We start from the raw sequence: 20,190 nt of genomic DNA on the forward strand, positions 1-20,190 counted from the left end.
TGGTAGGAACTCTGGTACAGAGAATCATTAATTACTTTTTAGAAATATTTTTTAAAGAGAAACAAATCAGAAATTCAGGTATAAATGAGACTTTGGGACAGCTCTAATCACCTATGTTTCCCATAAACTTTTTATGCCATGAGCTGGACAGTGGCTTATTAAAATGATGTTATTGGGTGCATCTCTATAATGATATCTTTCTATGAACACATATAACACAAGTTAAATATATGCACATACTGTAAATTCTAAATGTAAGCACAGAGACAATACTAAGATGTGCTTCTTCTGTTTCAAGTTTATCTGCTATGTACGGTGCTATTAGATTGATTTTGTAGTGATGAATGTGATCATGTAGAAGACCAATTACTGGACCAGATCAAGAATTACTTTTATTCTCTAACTCTTTCATTTCTCTTTTATATGCTCATGTAAAGACAGTCTTTCAATTATGTTACTTTAGTCCATTAATAATTGCCTGTTATAATTGTAGGTTTTCCAGGCAAAACTGGTACGTTTAGGTGAAATAATGTCTTACTAAAACCAACATTTTTTTCATTGGCATGTTTCTGATTTTTGATTATTTTTTTTTTTCCCCAAATTGGACTTTCTCTCTGCACCTTCCTGGTTTTCTAGTTAAGTCAGCATTTCTTGAACAGCAGTGACAATTTGCTATAATACCTAAAACAATGTATTAACTTCCATTTTTCTATCTGTTAATGTTTTCATAGATAAAGAAGTAATTGAATGCAAGGTGTATTTCTTGAAAATTTCTGCCATGTAAGATCAGAATGAAATAATTATATATATGTATTTACTTCACCTTTTTAAACTTGTCAGTTCTTCTGCCTATTTGTCTTTTATAAAGGATTTTTCCAAACTTCTAATTCCTGTGCCCAGAAGAATTTTTGTCATATGTTCTGTTGTTCTTGAGTTAAACTTACATGAAGTCCTTGGCAGCAAAATTTCATGTCCTAATACAAAGGTTTATAGCCAGTGATTGTGTTGTAGGGGAACAGTTGTAACGATCTGAAGATTACCAACTTGTTAGGGTTGTAGGAAAGCTAATGATTTCATTAGGCCAGTAGGCAGTACTTTTGACCAAAAACTCGTCTGCATTTTGTCCATCAAAAAATCAGTTCTTCTAGTTGGAAGCATTACTGGCCTATCAAGAATCCCATTGTTTATATGAATGCTTTTTCTTCTTTTATTTTTGCCTTCTGGGAAAAAAAAATATCTAAGATAAATGTTTCCTTTAGTTCAAAGATGCTAATTCTTGAAATACAAACATCTCCTGGTAGGGGGGGAGCTCTATCTCCCTACCCTGCTGTCTTTATTTTAAATTTGGACTCAAACAGATGTGGGTCAGAATGGATTTGAGTTCTAAGAATTCTTATTCTAAGGTCTAGCCTTGGCTTACCCCTCTATATGGGAAAAAAGCTCCCCAAAAGTACAAAAAACTGCTTCATACTTCCAGTCAGCTTATGGAAGCAATTGCCTATCTTTGACTGTCTTCAGTATTATAAAGCTGCCCATTTTATATTTGCTTGTCGTATATCTGTTGATGGTAATAGTCTTAATGATCAGGTAGGGACTGTACACGTCAGTGAAGTGTTATGGTTTGATTTGAATGGTAGCTTGTATGTGTAGGTCCTTGTATTTTGTACCATGACCTCTAGGATATCTTTTGAGAATGATTTAAACCCTGCTTGACCGAGCTAGGACTACCATCACTTTGCCACCATACATAATGTTTGTGAATGGTTAGAAAATACTTCATTTTCATGGCAAATCAGTAAAAAAGATGTTAGTTTTATCATGCAGTTACAGAAGCATTTCCATCTGGGAAAATCATATTATTTCATCTGGAATTATTTGAATAAGGTAATCTTTGTTCAAGTGACCTTTTTATGTTTTGTATTTCTTGCAATACTGGTAAAACTCAACAGAATACAGTGTGAATATTTAGCATGTTATATCTTGTATTCATATTTTAATGGCTTACACATTCTTGGGAATTTAATGATATTGGATGATGCTGTTTAAAGAAAATAATGAAGAAATTCGAAGACTGTCAGAATAACTCATGCATGACAAGCATTCAGTGTTTCCAGGTTATGTACTGTCTTCATCTGGGAAATAGGATGTTTCGCTGTCCCCTAGTAGCCTAAAACACTTCATTAATCAGCAAAACACAGTGTCTCAGGGGTGTGAAGTGGAACAGTTTTTGAGGTACTATGAAATCCACCACTGAAAAAAAAAAAAGTAAAGTCACTTAACTATGCTTTCAGTTCCTCAGTGTTTGACAATAAATATTTTATTAAGGAGTTGTGAGGGTAGTCAGAATAAGAAGCAGCAGTATATTTTGAAGGTAAAATATGAACAGATGCACTGGACAATAGGAGGGAAGCATAAGGCAATCTGCAGGTGTAGAGAGCAGCAGGAGGTTTGCACAAGTCAACATTCATCTTCATTCTGAAAAATTCAGTCATAAAAACTGAAAGAACCATACTAACATCTTTATAATAGGGAGTTCATTAATGACCACTGAGTTGAAATGAATTGGGGGGGACTGGTACAGAAGTAAACTGTTTTTTAAGAAGTTGAATATTTGTAGAGATATAAATGTTATGTGCTTACTTATGACAAAAATAAGAACAACCAGTTAGAAGGATGGGCAGTAATTTATTTTCCTCCAGATCTGTGAAAGTCTGCAGGATGTTAATGGTTTGTTCATTAAAGCATCACTCACATGGGTAATTTTATTGGAGCCCTGTTTAGCCACCTTAGCATAAAGGAATGGCTGACCTCTAAATCGGTTACTTTACAAGATGAAATTGTTTTCATATGTGTGCCTAACTTTGGCACTGAGGTAAAGAAAACAAAACAGTAAAAGGCTGCTATATATTTACATAAATATTTGAAGTTCACAGACTGAAGTTGAATGCTTTCCTTCAGAAATGTCTGTGAAAGAAGAACAGACCTTGTGGTTTTAAAGAATCGGCTCTAGTTTTTGGGCACAAATCTTTCCTTGGGGTACTGGATGTTACTTGACTATGTTAATTCATCCTTAGGAGAATAGACAGTCAATAATTCATGTGATAAGCCAAAAGACCATATGGCCTTACTTCTGCCATTTTTTAGTAGATGAAAATCCCATTGAGTTCAATGAGACTTCTGTGTACAGAGACTTAAAGCACCAATTTTCATAGCCTTAATCCAATAATACTGTTTAAACATGTAAGTAGATTCGCATGCATAGAGTGGTGGCACACACTAGAGAATATATTTGTATATTGCAAAACTGCTTCCAGGAACCAGTAAACTCTCTAAAAATATACCTTAAAATATACCTTAAAAATATACCTTAAAATATACCTTACACCTCAGAAAAAAAGAAAATTGGAAAATCATTCAGTTTTTGAAAATACATTTCCATTGAAACTAGTATACATATAGAGTAGTTTAATATTGTCAACTCTTCATTTCTGGGAAAAACTTGGAAAGCTTTGGCCATACTGAAATGCTGTATTTTGATATTTGTTGACAAGGACGTGTTAATTACCATCTGGAAAGACAGTTCAGTACAGTTTAATTACCTACTTTCCAAGGCCACAGTCATCCAATCAAAACCTATACCATACTAAGTCCTGTCCTTCCTTTGCGCATAGTGCTGTTACCATTAACCTAGCATACCAAGAAGTGCTGTAATATTAAGAAAGATCAGTTGTCTGTTTTTTATTAATGCTCTAAATTTTTCATTGTTACGCATGGAACAGAAGACACGACCTTATGTGTATTTAGGGATTATTTGTGTCACTTCATAATCCTTCTTGATTAATCTGCTTCTACGATAACAAAGAATGTAGATTGCAGTAATTATATAGAAGACAGGAAATTCACAGTAACAAAAAGTAAATGCTAACCAACAACCCTCAAGCTGATTGATCAAAAATGTTATTAGCCTGTAAATTAAAACAAATCTAGCTCTTTTTTCCATAGGTAGCAGCATTTTATAGAAGTAAGGTTTACAATGTAGTTTGAGATTGTAGACTAAATCTACTGGCATTTGAGTGAAAGTAGATATCAAGGCATTTTGGAATGCAATATTTTGATCAGATTTTGTATAACGTCTTAATTATTTATATAAACATGAACAATAGAAGAAAGAAGATCTTCAAAATTATTTTTGGGGCTAAGACAGGATGGAGTTCCTTGAAATGCTTTGCAAAGTGACATTTCATCATCTATGGTACTTCTGGCAACAAGTTGTGCATGAGATATCTTTCCATGTCTTGGCATTGCTGTGCCAAATCAAAAATAATTTCCTCCTCTACTCACATCTGGCAAATGTTCTTATTTCAAAAAAGAAACAAAATGTTCTTCCTTTTATATGTTCCTGTATACGTGTCACATTGATATTTGAACCCTACTTCTTGGTCTTTCCATCAATTCTACCTTTAAAGACCTGTCAAAATAGCTTGATTATATTGTCTTAAAGAACTGCTGTAAGATTAGTAAGGATTTGTGTAGAAAATCAATGTCAATACACCTGCAAGTGAAGAGTGATGACTGAGAATTTTCTGTCTTCTGTTAACTAAGAATCTTTAAACCATCCTGATTAGGAAGCAGGGATCTACTTTGCTACTCTGTATTTATTCAGCCAAACAAATCTCTGGGTTGACGATTGGTTTAGAGTGAGTAAATTAAGCAGAAGTTATGGCATGGTCACTAGATTTGATAGACTAATTTCAACATGTTTAACCATTAAACATGTTTAAGCATAACACACTCTTCCATTGTTCTGCTGCCTTCAGCACTGCTGGAACCACATCTCTTTGTAACAGTCTTTGAGGTGATCACAACTCTGAAGGGAATGCAGAGGCACCTTGTGAGCTCTTTTGCCAAGTGGCTAAGTGAAACTTCCCAAAACAACCATCTTGTCAGTTAAATTGGAGAGTTTTATACTTCGGTTATAGACAGGAGACTTCTATGCAATCTTGAAAACTTATTGTACTATGTGTAGATACAAAACTATGGTGTTTTTTTTTTGTTTTTTTTTTTTGTTTGTTTGTTTGTTTGTTTTGTTTTGTTTTGTTTTTCAAGTCCTAACATCCTGTGTATCTGCTTTATATTGTCTCAGCAGTTATATCTTTGAAGAACTCCAGCAGATTCTTTTTCTTACACTCATCTTAATTACATGGGTATGTAATTTCCATCTGTTGAACACTTCCTTAACCAGTATTGATGCTTAGTGTTTCTCTCTCATCCATGGTCAGTCTTTACAGTATTTTATGTATGAATAAAAATGGTGGTTCATACAAAACCAAGTCCCCCCAGTCTTGTTTTAAAAAAATAAATAAATTATGTATGCATTACACTTGCATGTAAAGGAGCTTTGGACTCCTTTAGAACACTCAGTATCTCAGTATGGTTCTGGTTCCTTAGGCAGTTTATGGCAGGAGCTGTATTTAAACAGTGTAGTTTGTCCAGCATGAAAAAATTTAATTTAGGTTATTTTTGTACTGATTTTGGTCAAATGAATCTGGAGGTGTTCAGTACTGTGCAGTTCAAAATTCTGTCAGATTAATGCTGCTTCATTTTTATAAAACATTGTCTTAACCTGCTACAGAATAAGCTGCAGCTCTGCAGTCTGTCTTAAAGTCAGTCTGTAATATTTGGAGACTTTATGGTGAAGAGAGGCTGTTCTCAAATATGAAGTAGAGGGAGTTCAGTAAACGGACCGCTTGATAACCAGACTGCAAGCTGTAGAGGTATAAATAAGCTAAAAATAATTGAGATGATTGTGAAAACATTAGAGATTTTTCTTCCCGTTTTAGGTGTATATTTGACCTGTGCAATATATATGTAAGAGTGTAATATATAAAATGTAAGTATCATTTATAAACAGCTGCGTTGCAAGGCTTGGAAGGAAGTTGAATTTCACACATATATACTCTCATCATAATTGCCGCTGTTAGTATAATCGGGTCTATTTTTACCTGTTTTATTGGATATCTGCGTGGTTTGTTAACTATCTGTTTACACTGCCAGCTCTTTGGGACACATGCATCCATCTTATTTCCTCCTGTGAGTTTTTTAAAATGCTTTAACTGATCCACTTATCCTTCTGTGGACTGCCACTAACACTGCAGCACATTGGATACAGGGTTAACGGGCTTAGAGCTCAGGCACCCCTTTCCTTTACATGTCTGGGGAAGCCAAATCGCCAGGACATGCTTGGTAGGAAGGCAATAGACATTTAAAAAAAAAAAAAAAAAAGTCCACACTGGACATTTATTTGCTTTCTCATCAAAACTTATCATTGAAAGATTATAACCTTTCATGAATGTGACATAGGATCTCAAAGTGAAGACTGTTATTAGCAAGATAACATTACATTATTTTTGCATTTACAAGTTAGCAGTAATACTTTCTTCTATGCAAATGTTACTTCTTCCTGTCCTCTGGGACTCTTAAATTACATGATGCTGCCAAGACTTCGGATACTTGTACTTTGTCTCCTGTGGACCGTTACTGTAAGCCTTTGGTCTTACACAGCTGCAGAGCTTCTTGCAAGGTGTCCTCATGCTGTGATCCAGGGAGTGTGTTGGTGCACTGAGTTGTCATTCTGTGGCCCTTCTGCTGTAGGCAACTATTGCTTGCTTGTCTTCACCAGCAGTTAGATTGGACTAATTAAGCTAGATTTATGTTCCTGTGCATACATTTATCTCATAACAATTTCAATGATTGTTTTCTTTTTTGTATTAATAATCATGCAGTTGCTTACATTCATTTTCACACATCATCAAGATATATTGTTTTACAGGGAACATTGCATTGTTGATTGGAATTTGGTTAGGGATTAAAAACTACTTTTTTTCCCTCTTCTGCCTGCAGCAAATATCACATTTTGGCATAAATAAACAAACATGCAATTTGTTAGTTTTTTATTTGTTCATATGAGAGGAGGGTTAATTCAGTTAAATGGGTAAAAATCTGGCTGGATAGTGGAAGTGTCTCAAGATGTGTTTTTAGTGAAAAAAAAAAAGCAAGGCAGCTTTTATACTAAAATAACTGATAGGAAATAAGAAATATACAAGGCAGAAGAGCTGGCAGTGTTGGAGATTTTGATACTGAGTCTCTAAGAATCAATTTGCTTTTACTATGTTTAAGTCTTTTAGGGTTACTTACATTAAAAGCTTGTAGCCTTTCCCCACTAGAAATCTTCAAATAAAATCAGTTTATTTGAAAAAGTCGCATAACAATGAATCAATGATTGTTCTATGTAAAGTTGTTCATGGTAGATTTAGGGACTTTCCAGTTGATTGGATTGCTAACACCAAGTTGCCTAAGTACCCACTGGAATAGAGGAATAGAAAGATGCAAAAATCCTTACAGCCTTTTCTTCAATTTTAGTGGGAAGAAGGCTAGCTAGAATCTGTTCCATGCTTGACAGAGTGCTTTGGACACTTCCAGTGCACGGCAACTATTAGCCTTTCATTTGCATGCATGTAGGACTGCAGTAGTATTAAAAAACTGAGGGCATCCAGAGCTCTCACCGATGGCTCTAAATCTAATTTAATAAATAAACACATTTTCTATGTATGTTTCTTAAATCCATTAAAAATATTTATCCCCATTTATTACAGGCAGGCTTTCGTAGTTTGCATGAAAACAAACATGAGTTTTAACTTAGGCCTAATACGTTTCAAACTACATTTCACCTTGATTTGGATTATGTTTCTGTGTGCTTGACACTGTAGGATGTGATGTCTTTTTGCCTGTGGGAGTGGGATGCAGCAGGTATGGCCTCAGTATGGACTGAGTGACACCTGACGAGCACAGAGGTAACATGATGAGGGTGTTTTCCTTTGAGACCAGTAACGATGGAGGACCTGAGCCCTGGGGACAGCATGGCCAGAGGGCTGTCAGGGTCTTGGGTCTCCTATTGGATCTCTATCCTAGCACTGCTGGCTTATGTGTTGTCTTCTATACAGCAGATCTCTATAGTTCATATGAAAACAACATAAACACTGACTGCTGATAAAGTTGGCCTTCCTGTATTTGGAGTAGTTTACCCATTCCTAATCAAAACATGTATGGATGTGAAACACTAGAGAGGCAGCCCATCAGGGTGTATTCAAAATTAATTTGAGCCCCAGACGAATTCAGCTTCTTTTTGTTTTTTCCAGCTTTTTCTCTACCGTTGGTGGATAAAAAAAAATATAATGTTCTGCTTCTCACAGTTATTTATATTCTTTCCAATAGACATTTATAGTCTATTGTTTTATTTTGCCCTCTATTAGAGTCCTGACTGCATCTTTAAATCTAAATGTTAGCAGAGCTGTATTTTACAGTCTTCTGTGGTTCAGGTTGCCCAAAAGCCAATGAAATCACAAACTCATGTCAAAGATGGCTGAAGTGTGGGGTAGATTGGGACTCATGTATGTATTTGAAACAGTTCAAGGCATAATATACAGTAAAAATCAGTGTTTGGTAAATAATATGCAGTGCATTTAATCGTGTATAAATCATTATGGGGAATAAAGTGGATTAACACATAGTGCAAATAATGGAGCAAATGGATTATTTAAAATGCACATTGAAATAGAAAACTTCTGACCTTTTTTTAACCTGCTCTTCCTTCTACCAATCATCCCTGAAAATGAGTAGAAACAGTTGTCAACCTTGTTTCAATTTTAATGTGTGTAAAGTGTTTTCTGCTTATTTACTGCTAGTAGTGAAATAGAAAGAAAAAAGAACATTTTATACCTAGTAAAAATACAGGAAAATACATGTATACATAGAAGTCTCTGTATGCTTACTGTTTAATTGAGAATCTATTTGTGGCATTGGAATGGGAGACTGTAAACCTGATGTAGTGCAAAAAGATTTTAGGTAAATAACTTGCAAATAAATAAATGCACATTATGCTCTGTATTTAGGTTTTCCAGTATCCTTGCCCATATAGAGTGAACTTCTAGGCTGTAATCTTTGGATTGGAATGGCTGAGAGAGAAACTTCTTGATTTCTGGTGTGTTGCATTAATTCTAGCGTGTCACATTAAAAGAAACTGCAAAGTGGACATAATTCATTACTATTCTGTAAGGAAAAAGAAGTCTACCTCCAGGCTGTTAGTATCAGCTGTAGAAATAAATACAATGAGGTTGTTACCCTCTGTTAGACTTTGTACCCTAGGTTTGTTCATGAATTCCTTATTGGTAGTGTAAATACAGTTAAAAAAATGTGCTCTACCATAATCTTAGGTACATTTTCTTTATTATATACAGTTCCCCTAGAAAAAGGGGAGTTAATATGTCTTTGATACACTTAATTTAAACCAAAAAAATCCATTTTTCAAAATGAGTGAATGGCTTTACAAGAAAAGTAAACTCCTTTGCTTACATTTTTGGTGAGGAAATAAAAATTTTCAGGGATCATAGAATATATTTCTCCCTGAAAATTTGCTTGTTTGAAACATTAGTCGGATCAGAGGTTTGAGCCACTATATTTTCATTTTGGCATTCTGTTTTACATGCTCAGAATTTTGCAAGTATTCATCCTTAAGGCTGTTATTTTTCATGGATGACCTTTTCACAGAGGTGAACTTACTTTTGAATGCAGGAGAAAATACTGTATAGTCCCTTTACTCATAAAGTTATGGGGAAAATTAATTTAAAAGTAAGCTTTGTTTGGTATGTCACGTGCTTAGTATATATTCTTGATATGTACTTGGCTGCTATTAGGATTAATTTCCTTTTAAAATGGCAGACAGTATGGGAAACAACATGCCTTGAGATTGTTTCTCTCTGGTATAATTCTAAACTATCCCTCAATTCTTCATCAAACATAAAATCCATATTTGGATATAACTTTAAGATGACTTCTAAAGAATGAGCTGTTCCAGTATTCCCTCCTGACTGACTCATGATATTTATGTTTTAATCACGGCAGCTTTTGCAGGCAGGCAAAAGCAGTTTCTCTTTTTAAATATATTCCCATAAAGCCAAGAAAGAAGTAACTTTATCTGTACAGCCTGGAAACTGCGGAGACTGCTGCAAATGTTTGTTCGTTATCTGAAACTGTTGGGGTCTGGAATTAGCCAAGCATCTCAGTACCTTCTTAACCCTAAATGAAATGGTGATGAAGTAAAGAACACAAAATACCAGTACAAGGAGAGCATTTATTAGAAAGGTATTTATGAGACTGAAATTTCCAAGAGTAAAATCTAGCTCTTGGGTTGTGCTGGCAAAGTTTCATGCCCCAAATATTTTCTTGCTCTGAAACAGCCACCTCTCTAAAGACAGCCAGATCTGACCTTCCACCTGGGTGATTTGAAGCAGTATGTTGTTTGCAGTTGGAGATGAGACTTCAGAAACTTTGGAGCAAGTTTCTTGGGTAGAAGAAACTTACTTCATATTCTAAAAGCAGGTTGGCTTTTCATGGGTCTTTTCTACAGATTTTCTTTTCTCTCACTACCCTAATCTGTAATATCTTCCTTTTTCTTGCTTTCTGACTTTTCTCTGCAAATGTCTTCCTACGGCAGTTGATGGACTGCTGAGCAATCCAAGTCTTCTAGGACTTTGTGCAATGTTATGGGCTCTCAGTTACAGCCTGTGTATCATACAGACTTCCAAATCAGTGTTTTCAAATACAGTAGTCTGTTTTTCAGGATTGCTAACCACACCTTTGTTCTCACTGAATGGTTGGTGTTACATACCTAATTCTTCTTAAAAATACATCTGGTGGACTTAAGACCTCAATGCCTAACTGGTTGACTACACATCAGAAAAAATTAATGCTTAGGTAAAATAATGATGAAAATTTCAAACCAGCTGCATTTTAGGAAGATGGTTAAGGGGAAGATGGAATATATTTTTTAAGTGGATTTTATGAAGCAGAAATGAGTGATGTCTGCATACAGATAAATGTGTGTTATAAAGAGTTGCTACAGGGATACTAATTTTAACACTGCTTCAGAAGCTTCCAAAAAGATGATTTTTCTCACTTGTAGACTTGCTGTGCAGCAATTTCTTATACTGATTGTAGTGCTGTATTCTTAAGTGAGCTTCCTTGAATTATGCACATTGTGTGTACGTTCAGCTTACTTGCTTTTGATATGCAGTGCTAGTTTCAAAAAAAAAAAAACAACCCTGTCCTGGTAATATTAAAAATACCAGTAGCCTGCTACTATTTTTTAAAAAGTGCATCAATTAATCTGAATATTCTGGTGTAGATGTAAACTTAAAACAACCTGCAGGATTGGTTTGGTTTTAAAATGTTCTTTAGTTTCTAGCTTGTTAGTGAAATCAACAGGAACTTTTCAGGTAATGCTAAGCTGCAACAAAATGCAGTGTGTTTTGACTGGTGAGGATATTTGTGAACTGAATTTATAGTTTGGAAATAAGGGGTTATTTCCTGCTATAAAATAAAATCATTATGTTGAACAAAACCTTTATGGTTTAAGTAAAAGAAAATGATTCAAACTTTAACCTTAGCACAGTGTGAGACTGAAAACACAGTATTCTGTAAATCTACTGCTGGGTAGCTTTGCCAAGTTGGCACTAGCAGTTTGGAGCAGCAGTAAATCGAGATGCATTTTCTCCCACCCAGGTCCTAGTACATTGGTTACCTACATACATGTATTTCAAGACATCCGAGACTACAGATATTGTAGTCATTATTTTAAATACTGTCATACACTATGCTGATGACTGTTACTTAATTGTGACCTGTTACTCAAATACCTGTTAATGCTTCTCACACCAAAATCAGTTTTTGACTGTGGTCAAGGAGGGGAAGACACCACTAAATATTTCTGCCTTTGTTCTTCTGTCAAAATTAATTGCAGCCACTTCTAAATCTGTACAGAAGAGCCAAACATGAGCTTTTCCTTGTCACTGATGCTTCTGGCTTGGGCTACTTGGGAGCTTGCCGACATTGTGCTTCTCTCACAGGAGCAGCGTGGAGATAAAATGAGTACTCATTTAAGTTAAAAGCAACTTCTAAATAATGTTTTGCTGAAGATTGTGTAACGACTATTTAAAGTTACTTGGTATCCGAAAATAGACGACTGCAGACTTGGTACAGCAGGCAAACTGTCACATACTCAAGGCAATCATTCCCAATTAAAGAATTAACAGTCAAGTAGAAAGTACATCTGTGTTCTGTGTATAAGTACTCACACGGTATAGTGTATCAACAAAGTCAAATGTAATGGTCGTTTCAGGTATAGTAACTTGAAGCTTTTGGAACAGCACACAACATGTAAGAAATAATCCAGAGATGTTATCTATAGGTGTGTGTGAAACATATGTGTAAATAAATGTTTTGTTTACTTTTAGGTAGAACTGATTGCGTTCAGTAACTTCTGTAATTAAAATTCATTTACAGTTCCTTTTCAAAATGGTTCTTGTCTCTTATCTCACACATTAAGCAGTTCTGCTTCTCCACAGAAAGTTGTCTCAGACAGTAGCCAGAAAATAATATATATATATATATTTTTTTTTTTCTTTCCACAGTGAGGTTTTATTTTTGCACGATGAACTAGCAATACTGGAACAGATTTTAGAGCCACTGCTTGTGTGTGACCTTGAGGCATGCAGGTCTGTGATTCCCTGCAGCAATTCTGGCTTTCCGGTCTGTGTTTAAGGCAGAGATACTTCAGCCAACCCAGTAACTGCATTAGGTGCTTGCCTAGCCTTCCCTGTTTTAAGAAATTGGCAGAGGATTTACTTCAGTTCCACTGCATGCTAAGAGTACAATGATCTTGCCTCTCGTTGAAACCTTAATTCTCTTCTTTAGGCAGTGATCTTGGTTGAGGAGGGCATGTGGACAGAAAGCTTTGGCTAGGCTTTTTGTGTGCGGAGTAGACAGGGAAGCTTAGGTAATACTCTTGTTTTCTTTTTCCATAAGCACTCGAAAGCAGTATTTTATTTGGGAAAGTAGTTTAAACAGAATCAGAAGAACGTTACTCTTTAGGAATATTTGATATAAATACGTTTCTAAACCACCATAAATTCTACTCATTGTTTTTGCAGTGTTTCCCCAGGGGTGGGTCTTAAACTAATAATCCTTGGTACAAAGAAGTGATTGCTGAGGGGAATTACAAGCTCTTGTGTGTGTTTTCATGTTGTGTTTTTGATAAACAAATGGTGAAAGAAATGCTATAACCATTTTGTAACAGTAGTAAGAATATCAAGAAGTGCAGTGTACTGCAGGCAGCCAGAGTTCCCAGCCTTCTGACTGCATAGCCAAACCTCTGTACGTCCAAGATCTATAAGATGCATATCATGAAATCTTGGCAGCTGAAGTGGGGGAGAGCTGACTCTGAGCAGGTGCTCCTGCGGTCGCTCCCAGGATACAGATGAACTCAGATGATGAGCTAATGGTGACTTACTTCCTTGAAGAACCCGGATTTTTGGTTATCTGATATCCTTCTTTGCAAAACCCCTCCATTCCTGCTCTACTAGTTGCAGATTACTCGTATGATTAACAATGAGGAAGGGACATTTAAACTGCTTTTAAGTAATAGGCAGTTCAAGGGGTACAGGCACATCATTTAGGTGTAGACATGTCTGTATTTAAAATAAATGTGATAACTGCTGTCAGACAGAAATGTGATCCTAGCTATAGGAACACAAATTCTTTTTAGCGTTAACACTGTTTTGTTTGTTTGTGGGAAGTACTGCCTTACCAGCAAATGCTTGACAACAGCTTTGAAAAAGAAATTGGAAATATCCTTTGTAATGAAAATACTTCAGACTTTCAGAGGAGCTCACTCAGGAGCTGCAGTAGTACCTACAACCCATTCAGAAAACTAAACTGATTTGAATATAACAGTATAGAGTAAGTGGAGGAGAGATCTGTAATGAAAAATTATAACTGCTCTCTCATTTGTTTTAGGAAATGCTTTTAAAGCATATGGTAGTCATATATATGATAGTCATAATGAAAAATGAAGGGAATGGCATGCAGCTTACCCTGGCAGGAGTTCAGGAATCAGCGAAGAGATGCCAAATTATAAATTTACATTATAACCTTCTCCAAAAAGCACAAATGGAAAAGATGTTGGAGTTATGTAAAGATTAGGAACTTCAACCTCATTTGAAAAACCTCTTTACTGTGAAATGACTGCAACATCAAGTGCCTGAAAAATACAAAAATAACGTGCAGCTATATAACGACTGGTGTCATGTAGTGTCAGCTGTTATCAGAGAGGGGTCTGTCTATTGGGCTTTGTATCAAACTGGATTTAGGAGGAAGTTGCCAGCATTCCTGTTAGTGCTGGCCCAAATCCTCATGCACAGCATGTCAGAAGCTTGTGAAAAGAAAAGCTGGAACATAACCCATTCTTTGCAAAACATTCTCAAAAATAAATGAGGCCTATTCAGTCAATATATGATCTTTAGTGCATATAAATCTTTCAGGGCTGTAGATGAAATCCAGTGAGAAAAATCTTAAGAGCTGAATTGCCCAGTGCCTGGTTCTACAGGAACAGAAGTCTACTTGCTACTGTGCACCATGGAATATGGCCAACTTCCATTTTGTTTGGAGAAATTATTTTGGCTTCCATAGTATTTAATTTTTAATGAAATTTTATCAAAATGAAACTGCTTTAGTGTTACTAAAGCAAAACAGAATGCCATAGATTTCAGTTCATCCTAGAGTGTCAGGGAAAACTTGAGATTTAACAGATTACGTAGCTCCCTGGTACGTGATAGGTATTTGTTTCCCTTCTGGCTCATGACCTATTTAAAAATGAGCGGTGTGATGTGTTCCACATATCCTTTTGAGTACAACCTCCGTAAATATTTATCTATATATTTTATATTTTTTACAACTTCAATATTTACTGCAATAATTTGCATGCTTGATCATGGCAACTATTACGGATATAAGGTTACAGGCTTTTTGAACAAAAAACTCGTGAGACAACTTTACATCAGGATGCTTCCATGACAAACTGAAAATAGAAAATCGGATGGGCAGTGATACTGTAACTGTTAGCTTGTTTGACCTGGATGATCAGAAAAAAAAAAAAAAAAGGTTGGAAGAAAATAGCATGCTTCACCTTTTTTTTTTTTTTTTTTTGCGCAAACTGTATTGTATGTTTGCATTTGTAATTTTATAATGTATATCAGTATATGTCTTTATGCATCACACTTTTTCAGTTTCAAAAGTAGTTTCAATATCATAGATAATTTTATGTATCTATATCATAGATAATTTATGTATCTAATGGAAACACGGATTTAAATCCTCCCAAATAATCACACAGGTGTTGCCTTGGCTTTATAAAGTAACCTGAACACTTGTTAATGTATTGGTGTATACATTTCTAGCTTTCTTCATAAGTTGGTGTGACTTTAAACTGTGATGCACACTGATTAAAAAAACCTACATACATATGTTTCCTTTTTGTATACATAATTGATTCAGAAAAAAAAGTGACGTCACTGTGTGTTTCCTAGAGTTTGTTTCGTATTAAATACATTCCAGTGTCTGAATTTTAAAGATGCAATTATTTCCTCCAACTGGATGAGAGCCCTAGCTGTTTACACAGCTGCTCATCCAGGCATCCTCCCTCTTTGTTTTGTCTTTTGGGTGGCATAGTGGTCTTAGTGTTATGTGGCCAGAGACTGCTGAACCCTCTGCCTCCTGCTGTTTTGCAGTCCCTTTGTGTTGAGACGCAGCATGCAGGCTGGGGAACAGACTTCGTCCATCCAGCAAAACAAGAAGAGATGTGAAGAACTTTTTCCTGTAGAAGTCTAAAGATGGAAACAAGGATTTTTTTTCTCCCCCATACATCCAATCTCTTCTTTAATCCTTGGTGCCATAGCTGGGAACATAGTCCTTCAGGAAGAATGCATTTATACAATGTTTATTACCTGTCACTCACTGGGTTTCATGAATACTTAGTTGTGTATATATTCAGTAATACATATTTTTAACCCTAATGATTTACAAGTGTTTTTAAAAAAATGCTTAGCCTTACACCTTGTCAAAGCACATGCACTGATTAGTATACTGATTAAATAGACGTTTTTGGTTATCTTACTGAAAGTGCATTTTTTATCATATTCAACCAGTTTCTAAACAGTCTGACTTTCAGTGCACTAATCAGTAGATACATTTTCTATTATTTTCAGAATAATTTCCAAAGAAATGTTACAGTCTTTTTCCATGTATTTTCCAGTTCATCATCTTTTTTAGCGCTTGTGAAGGAATGTAACATTTCACTTCTCTGCTACTATTATTTGTAGCCTGAGCCAATGATGGCTCAACTGTATTACCAAAGCGCAGGGGCTTCTGTAGGATTTCAAGGTGTGTGGTGTCATGGTTGTTAAGGATTGAACTGAAGTTGCTCAGCTGAATTTTTTTTTTCCCTTCCTTAGCCATGAGTACAGACCTCAGAGATGAGGTGCTCTCCAAGGCAGGCCCTTTCACTCACTGCTGGTTACAGACTGACTGATATCCAAGGGCTCATCAGTTTCAGTAAAGCATTTCCAGGCCCTAAACCCTGTTTTATGGCATTCTTTATAAGAGTAAGTGTGAGAGATGTCACAATGACTAAATGCAAAACTGTCATGAGTATGATGTAAACATGCTGTGAGAGGAGATGCTTCAGGGTGATTACTGGTTTGGCATAGTCAAAAAAGACCCAGGGTGGTACTAAACCAGTAATAACAGCCATTTGTAAACATTTGTCACATGCTCACATAGAAGACAATAACAAGACTTTGAAAACTGCCTTGCCCTTAGAACAGATTGGTACAATGTCTATAATTTGCCTGCATCACTCACAAGAAGAAAACAGCAAGTAAACAAAAGGCTCTTAGATGGGGAAATTAAAGAGGAGGGGAAGAAGATGATGGAGAGGCACATCATTTTAATCAATGGGGGAAAAAAAATCCCCCCTGATGGGATGCCTGTTGAATCATATAGCACTTTTAACACTTCTTAAATAATTCCCTGCTTATTTCTAATCATCTCTCCGCTACTCTTCAGTAGGTGTAACAGTAATTACATTGCTCTTCAGACACAAAGGTCCTCTAGATGAGTTGGTCGCAAAGCTGTGGTGTGCCAGGATGTGCAGCTGATTCACAGAACTGTTGTAAGCAATGTTTTCAAAGAGCTTTTTGGGTTAGAAGTTTGAGATGTGTTCAAGCATCTGAGGAGCTTTTAGACCTGATAGTATTTTTGGAGCTGTTCTATAGTTAGGGAACTTGCTCATATACGTGAAAGAGAAGAACATGTGTGCATTAAAAAATTATTTTTAATTTCTTTTTGCTCAGATTTGTGTATTCGATGTGCAGCTCACTCACTAGACCATACATATAATTTCTGTGTGCTTTGTAGCAATTACTTTAGGGGCAGAGCAAGCTGTTGCAGTGAGCAAAAATTGTATGCGTGGGTCTGTTCAGCCTTAAAGGCCAGTACAGCAGAAGCACAGACCCTGTGTACTTCTGGCTTGTTCTCACAATGTGCCTGACACCTTCATATAAGTCTGTACAAGATGGTTATTTTGGTTATGACCAGAACAACTGCTGTCCAGTTTACTGACCTATGGTGAAAAACGTTTTCTGCCTTTGTAAGTCTCTTCTGTTCATCAGATGTGTTTCCTTCTGTATTGGAAGTGAAATCTCTTTGCTTAGTCTGGTGGAGAGCTGTGATAATTTCTGTGATCTGTTTGAAAATATGTGTTCATAGAATCAGAAAAGTAGGTCTGAAAGGAACACAGGAAGTCATCCAGGATCTGTGCATCCTAAACCAGATTTAAATGTAGGTGATCAACAGATTTTTTTTTTGTTAAAGTCTCTATCACTACCTGTTCTACAACTTCTCTGTACTAGCAGTTCCAGTATTTAACTTGTCTTGCTGTTAAAATGTTCCCTTTTTTATCTAATTGAGAGTTTTCCTTGCTGTCATTTATTTATATTTTCTTATCTAGTGTTCACAGTGGTCATGGGGTCACAGATAATTAAATTCTTTTTTATGCATTTATTAAAAAAATATCCGTAATTCCTATTAATATTTTTGCAGCCTCAGTCCTCTAACAATTCAGCTTGGGATTTATCAATGTTAAAGATGATGAAAGTTTGCTAGAAGTTCTTAGAGGCTGCAATCCATTCATCTACTTTGCTTTGATATTCCCTGCTTGGAGAGGGAGTATAGGGAGATTTAAAACAGGGTGGTGTGTTTTTGTGTTTTTAGGACTGCAATATAGCCAGCAGTTTACTTTTTCCAGTTTGAGTACAGACACTTACTGAAATGTTTGCTTTTTTTTTTTTTTTTTTTTAGGTCTGTTTTTGTAGTTATCAAGATTTTCAGTTTTAATCTTGCCCTTTGTCATCTTTACATTCTTTTTCGGACTTCTCACATTTTTTCACAACCTTGGTTGGGAATATTGAGTTGTTCCAGACATAGAAAAAAAATATGAAGAACCTTACTTAGTATACATTTCCATTTCATTCTCTTATCTATTCCAGGACATTTTCACTGCCAGTGTTTCTGTGTGGTCCTTACACCAGTTTCATTAAGAGCATATTTTCTGAATCTGATTTGAAGAACATTATTTGTGATGAGATTTAAAAACTCTGCCAGAGAAATGGTGTATGTTATTTGAGCCAACCCAAATTAGCTGTAATTTACTTTTCACTTTTCTTTTGTGTTTACATTTTATTTCAGAACATGTCAGAATGGTTAACTGTTATTTCCTTGCTCTTTCTTGGGTGTTTTGTTTGTTTTTTTTACTTTATGTTTTGTTTTTTTAAGAACTTTTTTTCCCCTTAAATCTTTATTTTCCCCATCACTGCTCCAACAGGGTCTGTTCAACCACTTACGGCTTTCAGGTTTGTTGATGAGACGAAACTAAGCAGGGTTAGCAGATGTGAAAACTGCCAGGTTATCCTTCTAACGTTTTGTGTGTTCTTTTCCAATATTAGTCTGAAATCTTACTATTTTTTTCCTGGTTTTAATTGATTGAAACATTTCTTTCAAGTGAAGTCTAAAGAAAAAAAAAAAAAGACAACAAACATTGTCTTTCACAGTGTAATCTGTCTCTAGAGTTTTCTCTGTAGTGCTCCAACACTTCCTTCACCTTCCTACTCCGAATTTACATTTCCAGAATCTCTTCTTGCTGTGTTTCTGGCTAATTCTAGCTCATGGTATGTCTTCAAAGTATCAACTGTCCGCCTTTATGTGTTTGTGCTATTGTTTTAAATTTGACTGTACTAACCTGACCTAGTTTCATGTCAGATGGGCTGCATTGGTCCTTTGCAGGGAGCTATAGAAATAGCCGAGGATTAGCCCTTTTTTTGTTTGTTTGTTTGTTTTTTGCTTTCCATTTCCCATATCGTGTTTGTTGTAGTTGCACTAGAACAACAACAAAACACTTGCACTGAAATGCAGTAGCCCTGAAGCATTTCTCGTGGGATTTGTCTGTGGAAATAAAATGTCTCCACAGATACAGCACACACAGCTCTTTGCCTAGTTGGTAACAGGTGACATGCAGCCACTAGTGAATTATTTGGCTAAGAACTCCACGTTCTTGTTAGCAACTGTGGAAGAACACCACAGAGGAAACAGGCAGGATTTGGGTGCTTTTTTGTAGGTTAGATGTTAAGAGATACAGGTCTGGAGTCTATACATTTTTGTTGTTTTTTTTTTGTGTAATCCCCATCATTGTACGTCGACAATGGACTAGAAGAATTGTACATCTTTGTATAACCAAGTATTTGTTTCTCCTGGAGGTAGTAAATTCTTTATTTGAGCTTGGTAGTCTTATTTCTAATTGCACTTTTCCTCTGTAGGCTTGCATGTCTATTCATTCAGACATGTTTTTGTTTGGCAATGAAGCTGCGGCAACATACGAGATATTTTTTGTCTTGGACAAGTACTTTTTGTGATTAATCTGAGTAAATGGTGAACTGTTCAGAAATTTTCTGAATTAAAACAAAGTAAATCAGTTACTGGGTTCTGTTTTTTCAACATGTTCCCTGCTGAAGTACCTCTGAGTGCCATAACATTTTTCTTTAAAGATTTAAATATTGAGAGTAGCATATTGCAACATGACTGTGCATCAGGCTTCCTAATGAAACGGTAGGATAATGTAATTTAGTCGCTGTCCGTTTGATTTTTAGTGTGACAGTAAACTGCAGAAGTGTAATATTCTTTAAAGCAAAT

At 35.8% G+C, this 20,190-nt stretch overlaps 1 protein-coding gene across 15 annotated transcripts in view; it reads left to right on the top strand.

The window, feature by feature from the left end:
• The window catches only part of CTNNA3 (catenin alpha 3), a 482,801-nt gene that overhangs the window by 63,096 nt on the left and 399,515 nt on the right, over nucleotides 1-20,190 (top strand). The window contains exon 1 of one of the 15 annotated variants that reach the window (XM_072040373.1): nucleotides 10,362-10,434. The exons of the other annotated variants lie outside the window; for them this stretch is intronic. The gene's annotated coding sequence lies outside the window, so the exon portion shown is untranslated. Of the gene's footprint in view, nucleotides 1-10,361; nucleotides 10,435-20,190 lie in introns of those variants that run through there. 15 annotated transcript variants of the gene reach the window in all.

This window comes from Anas platyrhynchos, chromosome 6 (assembly GCF_047663525.1).
Source record: "Anas platyrhynchos isolate ZD024472 breed Pekin duck chromosome 6, IASCAAS_PekinDuck_T2T, whole genome shotgun sequence".
Classification (NCBI taxonomy): domain Eukaryota; kingdom Metazoa; phylum Chordata; class Aves; order Anseriformes; family Anatidae; genus Anas; species Anas platyrhynchos.